Source organism: Rhipicephalus microplus, chromosome 9, assembly GCF_043290135.1.
Source record: "Rhipicephalus microplus isolate Deutch F79 chromosome 9, USDA_Rmic, whole genome shotgun sequence".
NCBI lineage: Eukaryota > Metazoa > Arthropoda > Arachnida > Ixodida > Ixodidae > Rhipicephalus > Rhipicephalus microplus.
In genome coordinates this window covers 119,725,507-119,741,018 of record NC_134708.1, presented here as the reverse complement: position 1 = coordinate 119,741,018, position 15,512 = coordinate 119,725,507, and positions in this window count along the sequence as shown.

Below are 15,512 nucleotides of genomic sequence, written 5' to 3'. Positions count from 1 at the left end.
AAGTGGCTGGCGTCCAAACAAAACCCGATGAACTGCATGATTCGCAAGGCGTTCAAGAGGGTGGTGGTTGGCATACCTGTCAACATAAGCACCGACATGTTCTTCGAGCTGGACCAGCACAACACCCTGGACAAAGTGACCGAGTCACACAACATTGCGCAATACGAGCGATTGTCCAAGTCCAAGACGAGCAGGCGCATCCTCGAATCTCTAGACATAACCTACCACATGCATTGCGGGGAGAAGACGATGGTTTCTATCACGGTGCGCGACCGCCTCATCGTCCCACCGCTCCCCAGGAACAAACACCCGACACACCGCGTCGGCCGCCGCAACAGAGTGAGTGTTCTCCAAGGAATGTATGGCAACAGCAACGAAGCGGCGTACGTGGACGCTGTGCGATACCCAGAGGGAAAGTGTGCTCCCGTTATCGCCGTTGTGAAACGCACAGGCAAACATCGCGAGCGCCACGGTGCGTACGGAACACACAGAGGTGGTTGGAGAGGCGGCGATTGCACTGGTCGCAGCACTGGAGGCTGCGGTCGTGAGCAGCGAGTCGCAAGCTGCCGTCCGTGGCTTCGGGCGCAGTCGCATCTCGTGTCTGGTGGCACGGGTACCACAATCAAGTATTGACAACAATGACCGCGGCGAGCTTCGAGGAGCGTTGGCCTCGGCGTCGTCGTCCTCGTATCTCAGAACAGAAAATGCGAATGTCTTCCTTCTGCTGACCCCAGCACACAAGCGTCCCGCTCACAGGTGGCCCCCACCACGGCTCGGGATCTCACTCATCGAGCCGCGGCTGATTCGGTGGCCACCTTCACCTCCGAGAGTGGACGATAACATTACCCACATAATAAAAGCTACTGGAATGGTCGTGCGGTGATCGCCTGTCCACATTCAACGACATTACACAACATTACCGGCTAAACAGACGCGAATAATCACGTAATGCGTGCGGGGGAAGGTCACACCGTAACACATGCTTTGGGAGGGTGCTGGAAACGTTAACGTCAATGCCGCTTCTCCGTACGCCACGAATATTAGGCAGGGACGAAGTCCGAGGCTAATTGCTGCTGTTGCTACCACCGCGTGAGGGCAGGGGCTGGCCTCTGCAATGGCTGCGGTCACTGTTGCCGATGGGCGCCGAGCTGGCCGACTAGCTTTGGGCAGTCCGGCAAGCTGAAGATGCCGCCCGGGCCCAAGGACTTCAAGCGGTCACCTGAGGCACCACCATCGTAATTGATGGAGAGTGGGAAGGAACAGGGGTTAATCCCCTCTTCCCCCACTTCGCCTGGTGAAAACTGCCGGACTTAAAAATAAGTTCATTCATTCATTCATTCATTCATTCATTCATTCATTCATTCATTCATTCATTCATTCATTAATTAAACACCCTTTGCTAACACCGGAATAATCTGTGTTTGCGATAGTTTCCGAGGAGCCTTTTGTAACGACCCTTAAACATTACATACACACAGGGGCGCTTCGTTTTAAGGCAGAATTCTTCGGATCAGTGTTGCCAATTTAGCTCTTTTGTAGCCAGATCTTGCCGGATTTGAACATGACAAGCTACCGAAATATTCATTTAGCTACGAGTAGCTATTTTAGCTGATATTCTCGGTGTAGGGTTATGACATTTTCGGGAGATACTTGTATAGGCAACCTAATAAAGGAACGCTTAGGGGACAAAAATATCCCTTACCATCGACGGAATCGCAGCGATGGAAATGATTTTCCTCGCTTTGTTTCTTTCAATTTTCATCAAAATGTCATGGAACACACACAAAAAAAAACACTAGATGACGCGAGCTTGCAAAGGATTGGGTTCAGGGTTCAGTAAAAGAGCGTCTGTTAAGCAGAAAAAGATAATACTCTGCTAATGGCTGATGTCACATCGTCGAATAATTATATGCTCTACAAGACTGATGGCCGTTTTCCGCCACTGCTTCCTACTTGTACTGTCATTTTATGAATTACTATCGTGCGTTTGTTCATTATTGTGCCAGTGCGTATTCTAACTTTATTTTCATGTGCTGCACATATCGTGTACTAAATTTTGCAGATTCGTCACCAAGTGACACATGCGAGGTAAATATAGATTCACAATTGAAAAATATAAATCTCATAATGTTGGTAGGGAATTGACGACACATTTGGTTCTGCGACAAAAAGCTTAGAGGAAAAAAACTTTCGACGTGGTAATGAGCAGAGTTTTACTATTCATGTAGAAGCTTGACATTAGTGTTGCTTCACCTGCGTGCTTCTTGCATGCACTTTGACTTACAGGCATCGTGTTGATTCACTTATAAAAGAAGAAAAGTGATCATTCGCTCATCCAACGCGTTGTCTTATAGGGTTTTGCCCCTCAGCGCTCATTATTAAAACAGGGATTTAAAAACATATTCGGTTCAGCTATGGCCTACTCAATTCCTTATACGAAGTTTCCAAATATTTACACACACGTAATTTTTACAGAGCTCTGTGCTCACGCCGCTCGTCTTTGATGAGCGTAGAAGCCTGGGCGATTTTTTGAAAGTCACACCTCCTCTAAATTTTTGAAATCAAACCAGAAACCCTTCTATTTGTGCTCATATATGCTTGTTCTGTTGTTCTGCGTAGTTGCGCGTATGCAAACGTCACTTCATCGTCGTTATCATCATAATCATCATCATCATCATCATCATCATCATCTTCATCCTGACTACGCCTACTGCCGGGCGAAGGCCTCTCCCATGATCCGCCAATCAACCTGGTCTTGTGCTTTCTGCTGCCACGTTATACTTGCGAACGTTTTACTTTCATTGTCCCAGCTAACTTTCTGTCTCCCCTTCGTGCGTTTGGCTTTTCTGGGAATTCATTCAGTTACCCTTGATAATCAGTAGTTATGCTGCTTAGGTGCTACGTGCCTGGACCATGTTAAATTTTTCTTCATTGCAACTATGCTACCCATATCCCTGATTTGTTCTAGGATCCTTCTGCAGCTTTCTTGTCTCTTAAAATTACACCTATCATTTTCCTCTCCATCGCTCGCTGCATCGTTCTCTATTTAAGCTGAATCTTCTTTACCGGCAAGTGCCGGTAAGCTGAGCCTGTTATATACCACAATAACAGACTATCATTCATGATTTGAGAATGCTGGCCTAATGTGAAACACACATTTCATATTCTTCTAGTTAAATTTCACACTCATGATTAGGATCCGTAGTTATTACCTGTGCTAAGTACACAGATTTTTTTAGAAGTTTCAGCGTCTCTCCTTCTATCGCAAAGCCCTGTTTTCAGTCGAGGCTCTCCCATATAACTTCAGGTTTGCGCGTATTGATTTTCAGACCTACTCTTTTGCTTTCCAGGTCCAGTTCTGTGATCATGAGCCGTAATTCGTCCCCTGAGTTACTCATCAAGGCTGATCAGTGAACCGGAGGGTAATAACATACCCTCCATTATTCCTTATCTCTCACTCATCCTAATGTAGGGCCCTGAAAACTTCCTGTGAACACGTAGTGAATGGCATTGGAGAGATCGTGTCTCCCGGCATCACACCCTTCTTTATTGGGATTCTGTCGCTTTTTTCATAGAGAACTATGGTGGCTTTGAATCCACTGTCAATTTCTACCAGTATGCAATGAAAATTGCACTAAAAAGAGAAGACACTACGAGGAAGGAACACTGAAACAGATCGAGTGAAAACTTCCAACTGGCTCCTTAAGACGTCGTGATTATTCTAGTATGTTGATGTAGGATTCGTTGATGCCCTGATTCTGTAGTTCCTACATCACTGCTGATGTCTCAACTGGGTCAAATGCCTTGTTGTATTCTAAGAAGACTATGTATAGAGGTTGGTTCTATTTCGCGCGCTTTTCTAGCACTTAATTGACTTTAGGAGTATAGTCTATTGTGATGTAACATGTACAAAATTTTGCTTGGTCGTTTGGTTGACTGAACTCTAATGTCACCCTAATTCTATCGACTATTATTTTTGTAAATAGTTTGTAGAGAGTAAATAGTAAGCTAATCGGCCTACAATTTTCAATTCTTTCACGCCTTATTTGGTATGAATTAAGATGATGTTAGCGTGCTTCCAAGATTCTGGTACCCTTCTCATCGAGACACTTTGTAGATAAGGTAATCCCTTGATAGTAATGTTTAAACTGTCACAACTGCCATAAATTCATTGCACTTTTAGAATATGCCCAAAATGCTTGAAAAAATATTTTAGCTAAGTTTTAGCTCCTTGCTGGATTTTTTAGCTACTTCTATTTTTACGCTACCATCTATCTACTTTGCACTACAATATTTCACAACACTACTCCGGATTCGGCTGCCAAATTTAATACATACGCTAGTACGGGGCTTAATGTTCTAAAACAAATAATATGGGACGGATCTGAAGATTGTAAATATTTATAGTCAGGGTATTTTTGGACTCATAAATGTTCTGAATACTTCTGGTTCTTACGTTGCATTAAGAGGTAGGGTTTCAGCATTTTGAATAATTGAGCTTTTCATTCACAAGACAATATAATTGGTCTTATAACACAAGTAATGTGTTCATTGTTGGAATTAGCAAGCACTGCACCAGTAAGTACACAGCACCAGCAAGCACTGCACCAGTAAGTTGTGACGTGCAAAAACTTTGCATACATGACTAAAATGGCACACCAAGCACAGCCGTGAATAAGTATTTCTCAAGTCAGTTCCAACAAAGAAAGGCATACATGTGACCTATGCCGACTCGAGCACTCTGGAAGGTCGAAGCAGCGCGGGCCTAAGTATAGGGCATGAAATCTCAGACTGAGTAGATGAGCCGGATGTAGTGGATGACATAATTGAACTTGTTTCAATAAACGCATGCAAGTAAATTTTGGTCATAGAGACAGCTTGTGTACGTTGCGACAAGAAAATGTTATAGCTGACAATTTAATTGAAACCAGTGGGTATGTGGTGTTCTAGTTCATGAAACATTGTTCGGAAAATAAAATGTTAATTGTTTTTTGCCTATTTTTGTTACTTAGCTTTTTATTCTCCAAATGTACCGTTTTCGAGCATGTGTAAAGGGAAATTTATTTATGAGTTGCCAACGCAGTCACTCAGTGAAGACTCTTCGTTAGCGCCCCGAAGCACGAACACCAGAAAAGCCGAAGCAATGGCGTGGCGTGCTCGCAACACAGCGCTAAGTCCTCGCGGTGAGAGCCCTTACCGTCACGCAAACAAGGAGCTGCGGGCTAGTGAAGCAGAAGCGAAGCAGTCACGCTGTCCGCCACACACATCACGTCTGTAGAGATGGTAGAGGAATGTTTAAGGAGGATTCGCGGGTTACCCGATGATCTCCGAGAAAGCTCCTGTAACATCATTCACTTATTTGATATAGCAGTGAATATTTTACACCAATGACATCATCATTTGGATGACCAACAGCAATATAAGAGACACGAAGACCACTCTCCAGGCTATGAGGAGGCGGTGATGACTCACATCGGAGACATCAGCTGGAGCTGCTTCACAACCAAATTAGGCTTTTGCTCTTTCTGCCTCGGGGGTTGGTTCCCCTGTTGCCTTCTCCACTCACCATCGCCATCGGCAGCACACCACTTCCTCTCGTCTCTGCCCTCCGCATATTCATAGTCTTTCTTTGGTTCAAATAATGGCAAGCGCGCTACACTGTAAGCACAAACTAGCCAAATTGGGCGTTTTAAGGGCGTGATGTTAGTTTTACTCACGCCTATTTACCCATAGGGTGTAACAAAAAAGGGGTACAATGATTCTGCGACCTCAATTTTACTTCCTAAGAAAATAACGTAGATAAATGAGGGGAGGAAGGAGCTAAATTCACCATCTTATGTCATTCATTACGAACTAGACTACAGGAGAACTCACTGTTCCCCTCCTTTTTCATGTTTGTTTTATTTGCTACAGCAGCTCTCTGCAATTTGCCTTCATTTCTCTCGGGCATGCATTCTGCCGTGAAGGGGGAAGAAGGGCGTTGTCACACGAAAACACAAATGTATCAGAATGCTCAACATATTCACAACGCGTTTACCAGTTATTAAAGACGATAGTCTTTCTTGGAGACCTGCAACGCCAAAATTTCGGTCTGTCTCTCTGTACATTTGTCTGCTTATCTATCCTTAACGGTAATGAGTACTCTAAATGGCACCAGCCGATAACCCGAACAGCCGACCACATCCGCAGCACCCACCAATGTTGCTCAAGATTCAGCGTTCATACTTGTGTGATTGTAAATTAAAAAGCAATCATTGCGCATATCTGAGGCACCATAACAACCCGTATATATTCTGCATGTGCGTTTTTTACTAAAAAAGCATAAATAAGTAATTCTATGGACCGTTGCGTTTGTCACGCTGCGCTGACCATGCAACACTTGCACGAAAAGGCGAGTGTTTCCAACGCTTTTCTAAGAAGAAATGGTGGTGGCACCTACCGTCGCCTTGTGTTCTACACTTTTTCACCTATGGGATGGCCGCATGCCCGTGTCAGGGCCGCGCGCTTCGTATTCTAAGAAAACTGCCAGATGGCGCTCATGTCGCACGTGTAACGTGACTTGCACTCGTTCGCCTCCACTGCACGCTCGAGGCACTCTGATTGAGCGCCTCCAGAACACAATTCACCGATTTTCTTGCGCAGAACAAATAAATGTTTTGTTCACTCTCTCCACACGTAATACTGTCGTATTTCGACGAAATTTGCAGATTAACGTGCAGATACTGGGCAATTTTTTATTTCTTTGTCATTGAATGATATCCGTTGTATGGCATGCTGCAGAAGGCACACTTAAGACAGTTGGGCTCAGGTTTAACCAGTACTGCGACCACACAATGGCTTCGCTTATGTTGTTTCACCATCAAATCAATATAATGCTTAAGGAAGATCCTGCAGACCTTCGATGCGGCCGATGGGCACCGCATGAACACACAGTATACCCTTTCGGATAACGTGTCGGGCAGGCACGGCGTGCATCAACGCACGGAATAAAAGCAGGCGTTGAAGAGACCCGGAGGAAAAAAAAGAAGAAGCAAGTGGAGGGAATAACGCGACTCGACTCTTCTCAAGGGGCCGCTACGAAGTGAGAAAATATGCCCTTCGAACGACCTCTGCTTCGACCTTTGACCAGCGACGACCCCAGCCGAGAGGAGAACCGACGCACGTGCCACACGCGGTGCAAGAAAAGAAGAGAACAAAGAACACGTGAAAAGAGAGCCGTTAATGTTTCGGAATGCCAGCGGAGGCTTGAAGTCTACTGAAGTGGCGTGCTGCACGAGCGATAGCGAAGCGAAGCTGTCACGGGAGCCTTCTGAGCGACGCATTTGAGCTGCATGGTTGTGTGTCGCGGCGTTGCGTGTGCGTTTTCTGCGGCAGCGTTACTGTGGCCTCGTCGCTGGTCGCGTAATGAGTTGCTTGACAACAGTGCAACACGCCGCCATGCGAGTGCGATAGTGTGGCGATGGCCTTGTGACTCAAGCGAGCATGCCAGCGTGCCACTATGTACAGCCAAGCAACTTATGAGCGTGCCGCGTTCGCGCACAATCAGGAACCCAGATGGTACGTGATACTCATGTTTCCTCTGTTTACGCATCCTTATCGTCGCTTGAGGAGCAGTAGGAGACGTTTTTCACTTTGCGTTGCGTGAAATTAGCAATAAAAAAAAAGTCAGTAAGCTCACATAACGATGGGCGGTGCGTGTTTTGAAACTCCTGGGAATATCTCAGAAGCTTTCCGCAGCCAGCCGATTCAAGCGAGCGCACCTTAAAAATGCAAGTTTGTGCGATATACTTTGTTTCGTTACAATAAAGCATGAATAAAACAGTGCTTTCAGGGAGTGTACACATGATAAAAGTCATAAAAGCTTTAGAGAGCATGTAAAAAGGCAAAGCTGCTGGTGAGAATCAGGTAACATCAGATCTGCTGAAAGATAGAGGACAGATTGTGCTAGAAAAACTAGCCACCCTCTTTACGAGGTGTCTCCTGACGGGAAGAATACCAGAGTCTTGGAAGAATGCTAACATTATCTTAATACACAAGAAATGAGATGACAAGGAATTGAAGATATCAGGCCGGTCAGCTTGCTCTCTGTAGTATACAAGCTATTTACAGAGGTAATTGCTAACAGAGTAACGAAAACATTATAGTTAAGTCAACCAAAGGAACAAGCAGGACTTCGAACAGGCTACTCATCAATCGACCACATTCACACTAACAATAAGGTAACAGAGAATTGCTCAGAATATAGCCAACCACTATACATAGCCTTCATTGATTACGAGAAGGGGTTTGATTCAGTAGAAATATCAGCAGTCATGCAGACACTGCGAAATGAGGGCGTCGATGACGCATATATTGTCGTGGTTTATAAATTACAGGGGGTTGATTTAAAAACACGGAGAGTGGAGCTTGTAGAGAAGCTCTCAAAAGAAGGCCGCTAAGATTGTCGTCTTATTCACTCACCTGCGCTGCGCCTCTCGAGCAAATCCGCGTTCTTCGTTGTCGTCGCTATCTCGCCGATAAATGCAGCTATGCACGCGGCATTACCTTCCCGCCAGAGTGAGCGTCGTCCCGATGCTCAACTGGTAGAGATGCGGTCAGCGGGTGTTTACGTCACTGAGAGAGGTAAAGTTACATGCGGACCACGTGCACTGTCTAAGGCAGATGCTGGCGATGTTTCGAACAGGAGGAGGCGTCGGGCGCGACTTCGTACGTCATGACGCTAAGACGTGCAAAACCTTGCAGGGTCCGAAGTATCGGCGTAGGAGTTTCTCTGAGAGGCCTTGCCATCGTACAGAAAAGCAAACCCAGAATCTATCTCCTGGTTGCTGAGTGACGAATCAATGGCGAAGGTTGTACCGTTGGGCGTCAAGTTTCTGCTGGTTCATTACTCTGACGCGGGCAAGCTGCGTTGCTTCGTAGGCGCACTCAGTGAAGTCTACGGCATCTGTCTCTGAATCATTGCAATCGTAAGGCAGCTCGGCGTCTAGCATTGTAGTAACTTCTCTGCCATGAACTTGGGTGAATGGCGTCATTTTAGTTGTTTACTGGCGCGCCATATTATACGCGAATGTGATGTACGGCAATATTCGGTCCCAATTCTTGTGTTCCACGTCGACGTACATGCAAAGCATGTCAGCGATTGTCTTGTTAAGTCGTTCTGTAAGCCAATTTCTTAGTGGGTGGAAAGCTGTCGTCTTGCTATGCGCTGTGCCACTGAGCGTAAGCACAGTGCGCAAAAGCTCAGCTGTAAACGCGGTACCTTTGTGCGTTATGACGACAGCTGGAGCACCATGTCTGAGGACAATGTTCTCAAGGAAGAACTGGGCCGCTTCAGCTGCAGTGCCACTCGCAATCACCTTGGTCGCCGCGTATCGGGTGAGGTAGTCCGTCGCCACTATAATTCATTTTTTGCCGCTGTCCGATGTTGGAAATGGGCCCAGCAGATCCATTCCGATTTGAGAAAATGGAGTTCCTGGCACAGGCACATGATGTAATAGCCCAGTGGGTTTGACAGGTGGTACCTTGCGCCGCTGACAGTCAATGCATGCTTGGACAAAATGTTTCACCTCTGCCGCGATTCTTGGCCAGCAATACTTTTCTTTTACGCGTGTCAGTGTTCTTATGAAACCGAGATGGCCCGCAGTGGCTTCGTCATGACAGGCTTGTAAAAGTTTGCTGCAGGGAGCTTCAGGAACTACCAACAAATAGCTTCTACCTGTTGATAATAAATTCTTTTTATACAGAATTCCGTCCCGTAAACAGAATGACAAGTTTCTCGAAAACACTGTTGATGCATTGGCGGCTCGTCCGTTTAAGAATTCTATAAGCGAGTTGAGCTCCCGATCATCTAGTTGTTGCTGATAAATGATAGCTACATCAACAACTCCTAAAAAATCTGGGAATTCATCATCCTGTTTAGCCGGTGGTTCAATCGGTGACCTTAAGAAACAGTCAGAGTCTAAGTGTTGCTTTTCGGACTACGGCCATGTCGTACTCTTCGAGCCGTAAGCTCCATCGGGCTAACCGTCGTGATGGGTCTTTCATGTTGGTCCAGCAACAAAGAGAGTGATGGTCGCTTATGACTTAGAAAGCGGGGCCACATAATACGGGCGGAACTTTGCAACTGCCCAAACGACAGCCAGACACTCTTTCTCCGTTGTTGAGTAATCGGACTCGGCGCGTGTCAACGTTCTGATAGCGTAGACAACCACTCTCTCCACACCATCTTGGCATTGGACAAGAACAGCACCTAGGCCCACATAGCTGGCGTCTGTACGGATGGCTGTTGGCGCATTCTCGTCTGTGTCGAAGACGGGTGGAGTTTGTAGACGCTACGGCAGCTCGTTGAACGAAGATTATTGCTCTTTACTCCATGCAAACGCAACGTCTTCCCATGTAAGGCGGGTGAGTGTAAAGACGGTGTGTGCAAAGCCTGCTATAAATCGCCGGTAGTAGGCGCAGAGACCCAAAAAACGCCTCCCATTTTCTTTTCAACAGGCCTTGCGAACTTTGTGATGACTGCAGTTTTATCTGGGTCAGGCTTTACACCTTCGCGACTGACCACGTGTCCCAAGAACTGGAGTTCTTGGAAGGCGAAGTGGCATTTTTTCAGTTTGAAAGTGAGTCCAGCAGTCCGCATGGCTTGAAGGACTGACAGTAGTCGCTTTAGATGTTCTTCTAATGTGACCAAAAAACCAATAACGTCGTCGAGGTAGACAAGGCATGTTTTCCATTTCAGGCCGGACAGAATGGTATTCATTACTCTCTGAAACGTGGCTGGGGCTGAGCATAGACCGAAAGGGAGGACTTTGAATTTATAAGGCCCGTCTGGTGTCACGAAGGTGGTCTTTTCTCGGTCGCACTCATCTACTTCTATTTGCCATTATCCACTTTTAAGGTCTATTGCCGAGAAGAGGCGAGAAGGTTCATTGACGCGACACTGGTGGAGGAGCTGGGTACTATCACCTCATGATCGGCAACCCTGTGAGAAGCCCTGGGCTCAGCCCTACGAGACAACCATGCTTGGAGACGCCTGTGCACCGTTCAAGCCAGAACGAGAACTTGGTCTTGAACCAAAACTTGGCCTTTTGGAGGGAGCAACACTTCCGACAGACAGACAGACAGACAGACAGACAGACAGACAGACAGACAGACAGACAGACAGACAGACAGACAGACAGACAGACAAAGAACTTTATTGGGTCCTGAGAAACGCTGTTCCTTTAGAGCAACGTCGCGGGCCACACCCACCAAAGAAAAAGGAGGCCTAGCCTCACCGCCGCGTCGTGGGCTCTCTGAACAGCCCGTAGTTGTGGTAGCAACTCTGAAATTTTAAGGCAGAGTCCCAATCTTCTTCTGTTAGCCGACTTGGGCCCGTAACGAGGGGCACTGCCAGAGCATATGTGCTAAGTCACTAACCTCACCACAATCAGGACAGCATCCCTTACTCAAGAAATGGCATTTTCAAGCAATCCTGCACAGGTGACGGTCCAGAGTATGTGCATTCCTGAACCATTTCAAGGCCAACCGAATGAAGATGCACAAAACTGGCTTGAGGAGTTTGAACGTGTAGCCAAACATAACTACTGGAGTCTCGGTGGAAAGCTCTTTCGCGTATACTTCGCCCTTGAAGACGGCGCGAAGACTTGGTTTATAAACCACGAGGCAACATTGACAGCATGGGAGGAGTTTTGTCGTCGGTTTCTTGACACCTTCGGTAACGCGGATTGACGCGAAAACGCACAACGCCTTCTTACAGGACGCACCCAACAGCTGCGTGAAAGCGTCGCCATGTTTGCTGAGGATATGGTGCGTCTGTGCCACCACGCGGACCCCGACATGCCCGAGGCTCAAAAGCTAAGCCATATAATGAGGAGCGTCAAAGAGCAGCTATTTGTTGGTCTTGTGCGCAATTCGCCAACAACAGTGGACGAGTTCACCAGGAAGGCTACCGCAATAGAGCGTGCGCTGCAGCAACGGTACCGGCAGTCTGATCGCTCAGCCACCGGCACAGCTGCAGGCGCCACCGCACTTACCGCAAATGACGAGTTTTCTCTACGCCTCCTGATTACATAGATCGTGCGTGAGGAGATCGCGAAGGAGAACGCAAAGTAAACATTGCAGTCACAGGCGCTCCGTAGTAGGAGTCCACGGTAGCCCCCGCCGCTGAAGTCGTTCATCATGAACTTCGACAAACGTTTGCCTCTCCTCCGCAATATTCCGCTCCACCGTACCATCCAAACTAGTGTACCTACGCAGACGCTGTGCGTCGTCCATTGGCTCCAGAAGTATCCTACCAGCCGAACAAATACAGCTATGCAGACGCTGTTCATTGACCCATGCCCATGCCCATGCCCGCGCCGCAGCACCTCAAACCGTATACTGTGGCAGCCTGGGCTCAGCAGGATTCTATCAGGCGACCCTATATGCGGAAGACCGACATATGGCGCACTGCAGATCGCCGACCACTCTGCTATAACTGTGGAGAGCCAGGGCACATTTACCATTTTTGCCCACATCGCCGAGCTGAATACCGCAGTAGTGCACGTGCAGCTACGCGCCGACACTTCGACGAAAGCCGTGCCCCCCATCGAAGACGACCAGGCTGGCAGGCGGGAAGACTCTGCTACCTTCCGGTCGCGTTCACCATTCCCGGCTCGCTTTGGTTCACCAAGCCACCATAGTTTTGCTGACACCGTCAGAGGCCGGTTCCCAGCCCACGGCGGGGAAACTGAAGGCAGCGACCTCTGGGGGGAAGGTTGCAAGCCGTCGAATTGCCGAAAATCCTCCACTTCTGCCGAAACACGTGAGAGACGACGATGGAAACTCCGCCGAGAAAACTGCGACTGCTGACCTCGCTGTGACGATTGATGGCGTTGAAGTGACGGCCTTAGTCGATATGGGTGCCGGCTTTTCCGTTTTAAGTGTACGATTGACAGAAGAACTCAAGAAAGTCAAGATGGAATGGACGGGCCCTTATATACGAAATGCTGGAGGCCAGATAATGACACCCACGGGAAAATGTACAGATAGACTCACGATTGAGAATGTGGCTTTTGTAACCACATTTCTGATCTAACCGGAGTGTGCAAACCTATGATACTGGGAATGGACTTCTTAAAAGAGTACGGTGCTGTGGTCGACATACGCGATGGTGTGATTACATTCGCCGCTGACAAGCCTGTGACCCATAATCCAGACCAAGAACCCAGGGTGTTACGTGTGGTCGACGACGACGTCTGCGTGCCACCACTGCAGTAGTCTTGTTTCCGTGTGTTGCGGCGTGCACTGTAATGAAGACGCCATTACCGAACACATCACTGCCCTTCTTTTTCGCCAAGGCATCACCATCACTCACGGCAATATAAACATCCTGGAAGAAGTATACAGGGAATCAACTGCTACCATAGTGCTTCATAAAGAAAGCAACAGACTACCAATCAAACATGGTGTAGGGCAGGGAGACACAATCTCCCCAATGTTTTTTACGCGTGCTTACAGGAGGTTTTCAGAAGCCTAGAATGGGAACAGTAAGGGGTAAGAGCTAATGGTGGGTACCTTCGTAACCTGCGCTTCGCCTACGACATTGCATTGCTGAGTACCTCAGGGGACGAATTGCAACTCATGATTACAGAGTTAGACAAGAAGAGCAGAAAGGTGAGTCTCAAAATTAATCTGCAGAAAACGAAAGTAATGTACAACAACCTCGGAAGAGAGCAGCGCTTCGAGATAGGTAATAGTGCTCTTCAAGTTGTAAAATATCATGTCTACTTTGGGCAGGTAATAACCGCGGAGCGGAACCACGAGATTGAAGTAACTAGAAGAATATGAATAGGGTGAAGTACATTTGGCAAGTACTCTCAAATTATGACAGGTAGATTGCGCACTGTCCCTTAACAGGAAGGTATATAACAGCTGTATCTTTCCGGTACTTCGCTACGGAGCAGAATCCTGGAGGCTTACAAAGAGGGTTCTGCCTAAATTGAGGACGACGCAGCAAGCAATGGAAAGAAAAATGGTAGGTGTAACCTTAATAGACAAGAAGAGAGCAGAGTGGATAAGAGAACAAACGGGGGATAAGGATATCCTAGTTGAAATCAAGAAGAGGAAATGGACATGGGTCCGGCATGTAGTGCGTAGACAGGATAACCGCTGGTCATTAAGTGTAACTGGCTAGATTCCCCGAGAAGGCAAGCGGGTTAGGGGGAGACAGAAGGTTAGGTGGACAGATGAGATTAAGAAGTTTGCGGGTATAAATTGGCAGCAGCAAGCACAAGACCGAGTAAACAGGCGGAACATGGGAGAGGTCTTTGTACCGCAGTGGCCGTAGTCAGGCTGATGATGATGATGATGATGACACTCAAGCAAAAACAAACAAGCACTGTTATTGAGCTTCCATGTGATGAAGTGTGCATTAAGGCCATATTTGTTTTGTATATATTCTATTTTTATGCCCGGAATATCAGCCAAGAAGAAATCTTTACGATAACAATTTTGCATTGTTCACATAGACTGCATCGTGCAGAAAAAAAATAAAGTGCATATCAAGGTACAATAGCATTATAAGACTGTATTGATTCAGCTTGAAAGATAGATATTGTTAAAGAGACATGGTCATGATCGTATGAAATCAAAGACATGTGGTTAGTTACACTGTATGTTTGAGGAAGCACGTGCATTTTATGATATTGCCACTTAATTAGTCACATATCAGCACTGGAACTTGCCTGAATTCCATGTGAATATTTATAGCATTTAGGAGATGGGTCACTCATGCATGGCTATTTTTTGCATTGATATCAGTCAGTTGAATCTTTTGAACCTTGTTACTGAGTGACATTAATCCTTTCATCTGGTCATTTTGTTTCACCTTATGTTACTATAGTGCTTGTGATCATGACAGATTTTTCTGATTATTGAGACAAGCTCTGGCAAAGTAGAAACTGCTGATATTGTGTCTAGCTCTTCTTTTGTCATAATTACAAGTGTGCTGTTTATTTTTGCCATGAATCAATAACAAGTCACGCAATCAAAGACCTAAACAGAATAATAGGGGTTGTTCAATAAGTGTGTATTTCCCGTGTTTCGTTGCAAAGGGGTGTAATTATTCCTGTTTACCGTTCAAAAACCATCATGTGATCATGAATCGCACTGTAGTGAGGAGGTAGAGAAATTGTGACCACCTGGAGCTCAATATCTGCAATAAATCTAAGGACGTGGGCCCCAAGCACTTTTTGTTCATCGATGATGTATTTAATTACAAAGTGAATCTTATTAACATTTGCATACCTTTACACTACAATAGTAACTTCACCGAGATCAACAACTGTCGTAGTAGTAGCGCACAGAACAAGAGTTCACTTGTGATGTTGTTTTGAATTTCTTCACCGTCATGTATTCTTCACCCTTTGTACTTCAAGTGAAAATTTTACATGGAACTACGTAAGGGCGTCTCAATTTTGCCCCTTGTTTCATGTTTTATTAGAAAGTTATCAATGGTACTGTCGAGGGTG